At 45.6% G+C, this 9,353-nt stretch overlaps 1 long non-coding RNA gene across 1 annotated transcript; it reads left to right on the top strand.

The window, feature by feature from the left end:
* Window positions 1-245: 245 nt before the first annotated feature.
* Window positions 246-7,068, top strand: LOC109294575. Its single transcript, XR_002096572.1, has 3 exons — window positions 246-323; window positions 867-973; window positions 6,510-7,068. It is a non-coding gene; the product is annotated as an uncharacterized LOC109294575 (long non-coding RNA).
* The last annotated feature ends 2,285 nt before the right edge of the window (window positions 7,069-9,353 follow it).

Raw genomic sequence — 9,353 nt, forward strand, 5'->3', positions numbered from 1 at the left:
CAGAAAGAGATAATGTGTTTTTTTTCCCACTGTCTCTGGTTCCACTACCCTGCAGTGGGATCAAACCCACCTGCTATAACCCATGGCCAACACATGATAAACTGAGCTGTAAAAATGAAGCACATCCTAAACGTTACATAATAAGAAGTTGGGACTTTAATAGTGCTTTCCTTTTATTATATGTCTTTTTAATATTTTTTTTTTGGGTGGGGGGAAGATAACCAGTAACTATTTCTTTTGTTTCATTCCCTTCCATTATAAACCAGGACTGGCCACATCTGCAGTCCAGAGGTTGAAAAATTTGCTATAGCCATATGATCCCGGTTAGTCATTTTTCTCTTCATTCCTGTCTTGTGTAAACTAACTGAGGAAGATCCATCTTCCTATTTTAGCTTTGGTGAAACAGCAACCAAAAAAAAAAAAAATTAACACTGCTTTGAAGCTGGTAGCTGGTTTCTATTGAGTCCAGCTTTTGGTAATTCTTTTTTGTTTGTGTGAGTTGTGCCTTAAACTTGTGTGGCATTGCCTTGTGCTTTTAAAAAAGCTGAGCTCCATGGTTGTACTCTTGTTTGCAGTGCTTTGGAATTTCAGGATGAAAAAAATGGATAAATAATATAATGATATTTTTTGAGTCATTTTTTTCAGTGACTCGGTTTTTAAAAAATATTTTTGCACATGGCCCACCTTTTTTCTTGTTTTTATGGACTCTTCCAGCATGTAAGCTATCCTTTTTGCCTGATTTTGCATTCGCTAGGAGAAGAAATTACACTGCATACATGGAGTGCCTCTGGCTCCAACAGGATGAGCTGGCAGGTTGGTGAGAGAGTCAACTCAACAGGTCCTTAGATAATTTTGTTTTCTTGTAGGCTGCTGTAAAGCTTCCTTTTTTGGCCCACACAGCATGGTCATCCTTTCTGAAGACAAGTGCGTAAGTGGGGAAGGATTCACAAACAACATTACTGCTTCTGCCCAGGTACGCAAAAACACTTTCTAACTTATTTTATCCTTTGAGGAAACAACCAATTTAGATTCAGTTGTAGCAACCCAGTCCCTTGAGTGGCTTTATCAATGGGCTTCTGAATAAAGACTTGATTAATCCTATTTCTGAATTAGACCCAACAAGGTTGCTGCCGTAACAATGAGCTCTGAAAATGCTTGCCTTAACTCTGTGCCTTCAAATGTTACATTTTGGACTCAAATGTATTGTTTTTGGGAGTCTGTTAACTTTATTTGAGCAACTTTTCCAGGAACAGAAAATTTACCACGTGGAGTTCTGTGGTATAAGACATTTTATTAGTCTGAAAACCTTGATCCTTTAAGGCTTGTATCAGCAGTATGTATAAGCTTTAGGACTAGATTCACTTAAATATTTTTAAGACTATGCTGTGTAGAGTTTCCAGAATTTGTAGAGACTTAAGGATGCAATCCTGGCTTCATTGAAGTCAGTGGTTAAACTCCCACTGAAGACTTGGGAAATAACGTGATTTATTATGGAATCTACATTTCCCTTCACCTGTGTGCATGTCTCCAACCACTGTTATGTCAGCATTTTGGTCTCCTTATGGGATATGTTTTCTTTGAGAGTGTCTACACGTTGCCCTATGGCAATGTAGTGATATGCTCTGTCGCCATATGGCATGCTACAGCAATGTAGCAATCACACGTGTCTACCTGTGATTTCCAGCTATGTCGCCATAGCGGTGTGCTTCCCGGGTATAGCGTGGCACTGTGGTAACAAAGCAGTAAAATCTACCTGTGTGCCATGTGCATGGTGCAGTAACTGCCCATACTGTGCAGTGCTTCAGTATTTTCAAAAAGAAGTACTAAAGCACGGTGTGATAGCAACCTCACCGTATGCTGACATGCAGACAACACCCATCATGGTTGTAAATCCCAAGGGAGCACAATGAAACACAGCAAATTTCATGTGGAAAATTACTATGTCCAAGAGACAGTAGAAGTTCAGAAATGGAAGGTACCACTGCCTTAAAAGAAGTTTAATTCTTTAAAGATTTTAGCCAGATTTTCAACTGGACTAAATTAGCATTGCTTCATATTAGTTATATTGTTTTATACATGCTGAGGATTGGTTGTGTATCTGTTAAGATTTACACAGGAAATCTTGTAACTAACTTATTTGAGACTCTTCATATAAAGGTGAGAAACAGAAAGGAGCAGGGAAAGAGGCCCAGTAAAGGGAGAGAAGTGTTAGATAAATAATTATCAACCATCTCTTTGACTGTAGTTGTCTTGGCTAGTGCTAAGGTTAATGCATTTAATCTTGGTAGTAGTGACATTCAGGTTAATAGAAGAATTAACCTCAACATATATAATCTAAGTTGGCTAGATAATGAACAGTGTGTCAAAAGTAAGTAAAGAGGTATCTATATATCAGCTTTGGGGGAAAGCTGATGTATAGCTTATGTTCCTTGTTTTACACACACACAGAGATAAATAGAGAGATAGTAGGGGTGTGCAAAACAAGCTGTATTCAATTTGGATTCAGATTCAGCTCAAATCAGGGACAGTGATTTGAGTTGTTGATTTGCATCACTGTCTTCGATTTGATTTGGCTGAATCTGAACCTGAAGATTCAATGCTGATTCACATAATCAGTGATTTGGACATAGACACTGCTTTAAATGTTTTTTCTACATACCTCGAGGTACCAGGCACAGCTCATGAATGCTGCAATGCTGGAGCAGATGAAGATTCCCACAGGAATGTGGGGGAGAGCCCCTGCATACTTGGTGGCGAACCCAGCAGTGCACCAGAAGTACTTCTGGTCCACTTCCGGGTCTGCTGCCTAGTGCGCTGGGGAGCCCCCTGCACTCCTGTGGGATGCTCCATCTGCCCCAGCATCTCAGTGTTGATGAACTGCCTGCTACCTAGAGTTATGTAGAAAAAACATTTAAAGTTGTGTCTATGTCCAAATCACCGAATCTTTCCAAATCTATTCGGAGGGTTCTGATTCGATTCAGAGAGAATAAAGGGTCTCCTGATTTGATTCGGATTCTGAGATTCAGCCACCGAATCAGGCTGAATCTCTGCCGAATCGAATCAGAGACCGAAACTTTGCCACAGCCCTAATATGTAGATAGACAGATAGATAAATATAAATGGAGACACACACATACATATATGGATATAGATATACATACATACACACATATATAGATGTGTGGGTGTATCTATATATCTCTGTGTGTGTGTGTGTGTGTATGCATACCTATATCTATATATCTATGTGTATATGTATCTGTGTGTGTGTAGGTGGGTATAAAACAAGGAACATAAAAAGGTTCCTCCAAATATAGAAAATATAGCTATATAGATATACACATATATAGTTATGTATAGATATAGATACACACACACATTTGTGTATATATACATATATATATGTACGTATACACATGTGTCACGGGGAGAAACAGAGGGGCAGACCCCAAGGAGCCAGGGGGGAACCCTGGGGTCAGGAACCTGCCGGGGAAGGCAAAAGTAAAAGGAAAGAAACAAAAGACGTCTTGCCTGTAGCAGGATCCGTGGCAAAGCTGAAAATGGAGGCGGGACCTGAGCAGCTTGTTAGCCACGCCTTTATACAGCTGTGGCTGGCTGATAACGCTGGGGCAGGAGGCGGCCGGCAGATATAAAAAGAGCCGCTGGCAAGGAAGCGGGGGAGAGATCTGCAGGGACCTTAACAGGGAGGTCCCTCCCAGAGCCCCTACGAGGGGAAAAGGAGTGGGAAACTGCCTCTCCCAACACGGGGGAATGCAGCGAAGCCCGCTGCAGGAACAACGCTGCCGATGGCAGCACAGGGAGCGAAGAAGCTGTTGTCCCTCACTCAGACTGGGGACCCGGCCCTGTAGACCAGAAAGAATGGAAGGAGGGTTCTGGAGGGAGCAGCAGCCACCAGGACGCCAGACCAGGTGGGATCATCGCGGGCTCCGGTGAGCTTGAGGAAACGCCCCAGGTGGGGGACAAAGGGCATAAGTAGTGCATGGGGCTGCAGAAGACTAGCCCCAGTGGCATAGAGCCCCCCCGATGAGGAATGTGTGCGAGGTGTGTGGAGAAGGGCCACCACGGATCCAGTGAATGCACAGGCAAGTCAAAGAGTGAGGAGGAGAGCGTTGGAGCTGGCAGTCTAGCCAGGTCCCAGTTTATGGCTGCCTAGGGACCTCGGGCATCTGAGGCCTGGCATTGTTGAGCTAGATGCGAGTATAGAGGGCAAGAGGGCAGAGACCTTCCCCTTTTTGTGCACATCTTCATATTTTCTTTGTTGTTGATAACGTTTCTTTTGTTTCCCACCTTTGCAGGGGTTGTGGTGCAAGGTATCTAGGGACCAGGTGTTGTTTAAGACCAGGAGGGGTTACTATCTCCTGGGAGGCCAGGCAGTAGTAAGGGGCTGTGGGCAGAGGTAGGGTTAGGCCCCACAGGCTGATGCAACCATCCCCAGTGAGCATCTGCAGAGCCCCAACAGTCGGAGAAACTGGCCGAAGGACATCGTGAACCCGACAAGGCAGGGTGTAAGGGCGAGGTAGAGGGGAGGTGGAGCCTCGCAAAAGATCATCATCCAGCTGTCCCATACTCGAGAGAACCCCAGCAGTCGGACACCCCACCACTGGAATAAGATACAAAGTTGTGGCAGGCGAGATTGGGGGAGAGACTATTTGGGAGAGAGACATCCACTCGGCGGGACAGCAGGGATGGACAGCCATTGGTGGTGGCTTTGTGGCAGTGTTCCTACCTACCACATGGGAGATCTGGGTTCAACTCCCAGCTGAGGTGACTTGGGGTGAGTGAAATAACAAGAAGCAAATCTTCTTATTCCAAGGGAAGTGGTGCTGGCCCCTACCCTGGGGGTCTTTAAGAAGAGGCTGGATGCCTACCTGGCTGGACTCGTTTGAGTCCCATTTCTATTTTTGGGGTTTTTTGTTGTTCTCCCGCCCTGGCGGGGGGTCGGGCTAGAAGATCTACTAGGTCCCTTCCGACCCTTAATCTATGAATCTATGACAGGCAAACACCCCTGAGCATCCGGGGCTGCGTGGTGCGCGACTGGATGTTTGAGATCAGACGGGCACAAAGTGGTGCATTGGCTGGGAATGTCTCTGAGAGCCCGAGCCTGGAAGAACAACACGCAGTGCAACCAGCGGCCATGAATTCTCCCGATATGTTGGGCCAAAATTTGCAGATGCTGACCCAGATTTTGGATACACAGCAACAAATGCTGGAGCGTCAACAAGATTGGCTTTGGCGCAGCCTGACTGCATTCAAGATGCCCCGAATGACCAGTGAGGATGACCCGGAAGCATATAACAAAGCTTTCCAGAGGCACACCATCTTGACAGGCCTGGACAAGGGGTACTGGGCCAGTCAGGCGCCCTGGTTGTGGGGAAGGCCCAAACGGCATACTGAGTGCTCCCCAGGGTGGAAGCCCAGGACTATGAGGCTGTTAAGGCCACTTCTGGTTTCACTTTTGCCGCATTGATCGGCATTGACTGGCATGCCGGTTAATAGAGCATGCCGATTAATGAAGTGCCGGATAACATGGCTTTTACTCTCTCTCCCCCCCCCCCCCCCCCCATCATTCAGGAATGTAAACAGTTGGATAACTCCCGAAGAGGCTACAGAAAAAATTGGACAGTGTTCCAGATAGCTGGGGCTGGTCCTGCTTTGAGCAGCTGATTGGACTAGATGACCTCTTGAGGTCCCTTCCAACCCTAATTTTCTGTGATCTAAAGGATCAGATTTTCAGCTGCTGTAAATTATTGGAACTTTCTTGACATGCCCTGGATCCCAAAGATGTTCAGTGTTGCTTGTTAAAATAATTTAGAGTTGATGTAACTGGTGTTAGATCACAGCGCTGGAACTGGATTCTACTTTGTTATACAAGACAGTGGTCACTACAATGTTAAGTGTTTCAGAGTTCTGCTAGAATACTTTATATGTTTGTGAATACTTTATTGTTTTCTTGCTTTCAAAAGAGGAGTTTTCCAATTTGATATTCTACTTGCATTCTGTCAAGGAATCACCTTTGTGAGCAGAAACGATTTCTAGTAGCTGGTATGGGAACGCCTTGAGAGTCTCACCTTAAGCTGGATTTTCCCTGGCTTCCAGAGTCCCTCTTGCAGAGCTGGGAAGCGGGCCCCGGCTAGAGCTAGAACTCGAGTGACTTCCAGATTCCTGACCCTGTGGCTTGGAGCCAGTCGCTCTAGTTGCATGGAGCCTAGGTTGTCTGCATGGTGGAGATGCCTCAGAGATGCGCACTGAGGAATTCTAGACTTTTAACCAGTCTGTCATGTGAGCAGGTAGGAAGCTAGGCTAGTTTTCATTGGACCACTGCCTCTGAGTCATCAAAAGTCTTGATGAATTGGCATCTGCTGCTGGAAAACCTGTTTTGTTAGGAAATTCCCAACCAGCTGGAGTTAAGAGGACCAGATTTTGCAGCTGTTCTGTACCCTCCTACTAATAAAAATATAAGCAGAATCTCTTGCTTTGTTATTTTCTAGAAATAAAAATGAACATGTGTGAATGTGAGAATTCTGTTCCAGTTATGGAAATTATTACCAGGAATCCAGGGGAAAGCAGTTCCTTTTTACCATTCGATCCATCATGCTCCATCTCAATTAGCAGTTCTGGGCGCAATGCAAGAATCAGTCGGTGAAAGGCCTACCACGAACAGGAATTCAGACTACAGCTGAGTGGGTGAACTTACAAATAGAAGAAGTGAAATGAATGCATTTTGGGCCTGACTTAAAATGTTGCGTATGAAATAAAGCGGTCTGTTTCATATTTGGGTACATGTGTATAGAAATCCTTAACCCTTTAATAAGTGTTGGTGAAGCTTTAAACAAGAGCCTTATTTCATAAGGAAAAGTCAAAACATCTCATTTTTGAATATGGAGAAGAAAAGCTTTGACTTTTTAGAAATTCCCCATCCCCAGTCTTTTCAGCAGAAAGTATTTGCTGAATTCAATCTGTGTTTGTGAATCATATTGTTTCCCCCCCCCCCAAAAATTGATGAATTTACTATTTGCCAATTCCTCCTCTCCCCACAAAACTTGTCTTACCCACAACTAGGTCAGACTGGGTGATTTCAGTAGTGTCTTCTGGCCTGAAAACTAATGAAGCCAGGTTTGATTATTGTCACTACAAGATTCTTGTCTTGACCTAAATTGATATCATAAGCAAAGCCCAGAAGCGCTTGAATATTTGTTGAAGTATTGCTAAATGACTGCTCAGCCTATCAGTTTTTACAGACTGCTTATAATAAAGAATGTTGTCAGGTTCTGCTACAAAATAATTGCATAACTAGGATCTCAGAATTAAGAATGTTATAAATCAAATACTCTTTCTTGTGAAAAGTTCCTCTAATGTTTGACTGCAATAGTTGATGCCAAAGTTTTGTCATTTAATATGGAATTGATAATGCATCTATTAATTTGAACAACTATATTTCTATAGTTTAGGAGCTGCAGATGCCAAATGTAAAATAAATGAAGGCTAAGTGCATGGATCGGATTTTGCTCAGATCTCCTCCCGACTCAACATTTCCTTTTTTTACAGTAACAGTGAGCGACTGCTGAGAATTCTGCCAAACAAGCCCCTGATGGCTTTTATAAAATTGTTTGCAAACACCACCGTTTGTCCATTAGGCTTGTACCCAGCCAGCACCTCCATGCTGTATGTCTCAGCCAAGTATAAGAGTATGTGAAAGCAGGCACCAAACATAAGTGCACTGGGCTGGATTGATGTGGTACAGAGAAAGTTGGAGCAAAGGTGAAAGAACCCAATGATCACTTCAACTGATGACAACTTTGCATGGTTATGTATGGGCTGCTCTGTGGCTCAGAATACCTAGAGCTCTAGATTATCTGACCAGTAGGGCTGTGTGAAACGGGCCCTATTCAATTCAGATTCAGCCTGAATCGGGGACAGTGATTCGATCCTTTGACTTGGATCACTATCCCTGATTTGATTCAGCCAAATTTGAATCTGAAGATTCAATGCTGATTCAGTGAATTCAGACATAGACACAGCTTTAAAAGTTTTTTCTACATACCTTGAGGTAGCAGGTATGGCTCGTAATTGCTGTGGTGCTGGGGTGCATGGAGCATCCCACAAGAGCATGGGGGATTCTCCAGCATGCTCAGCAGCGAACCCGGAAGTGGACCGGAAGTACTTCTGGTTTACTTCTGGGTCTGCCAGGGAGCATGCTGAGGGGGCCTTCCCATGCCCCCCCAGCTCAGTGATCAGCCACAGGGGGACCCCAGGTGGCCCTCCCCCCCCGTCCAGGAGTCACCAGTTGCTGAGCCGGGGGGGCACAGAGAGGCCCCACCTGTGCGCTCCCCGGTGGCCCAGGAAGTGGATGGGAAGTTCTTTTGGTCCACTTCTGGGTCTACTGCTGAGCGCACTGGAGAGCTCCCCCTGCTTCGGTGGGACGCTGCATCTGCTCCAGCATTGCAGTGTTTGGAGCCCCTGCTACCTTGAGGTATGTAGAAAAAACATTTAAAGCTGTGTCTATGTCCAAATCTCCAAATCTTTCCGAATCTCTCCAAGCACGTGTTCTCTTCTAGGCTGGTGGATCTCCCCAGCGGGCTTTAAACTAGTCTCATCGGGGAAGGGGAAGACAAGGGCGGAGAAAGCCTTGGACCACTAAACCAAGCATCACCTGCAAGAACAGCCCAGCCTAGACTCACGACGAGCAGAACAAATACCCAGGTAAGCACCAGGGGCCCGGGCAGTACTGAGATTAGGGGGCCAGTGCACGCATCTTCAGGGGGCCTCAAATGCCTCTACACAAACTCTCATAGTATGGGAAACAAGCAGGAGGAACTTACCCTCCTGCTAGCTGACACCAACCCAGACATAGTGGGGCTCACAGAAATGTGGTGGGACCCAACGCATGACTGGGCAGTGAATATGAAGGGCTATAGGCGGTACAGGAGGGACAGGACAGGGAGGAAAGGTGGGGGTGTGGTGCTCTACATCAAGGAGAAATACACATCCTCAACAAGTAGCACAAGGTCAGAGGAGGGGCACACTGAAGTGCTCTGGGTTAGAATGCAAGGAAGTTGAGGGGAAAGGGACTTAATGGTGGGGGTCTACTACGGACCACCCAACCAAGGGGAAGAGATAGACCGGGAATTCTTAAGTCAGCTCACGGAGGTAGTTAGGTCAAAGGACGTGGTCATCATGGGTGACCTGAACTTTCCAGACATCTGCTGGGAAGAGCAGTCAGCCAGGTCTGACCGCTCACGTAGGTTCCTAGCCGAGATACAGGACCTCTATCTAACCCAGGAGGTGCACAGCCCCAGCAGGGGAAACGCCTTGTTGGACCTGGTCCTGGCCAC

This window comes from Gavialis gangeticus, unplaced genomic scaffold, assembly GCF_001723915.1.
Source record: "Gavialis gangeticus isolate Ggan-Ray unplaced genomic scaffold, GavGan_comp1, whole genome shotgun sequence".
Classification (NCBI taxonomy): Eukaryota; Metazoa; Chordata; order Crocodylia; family Gavialidae; genus Gavialis; species Gavialis gangeticus.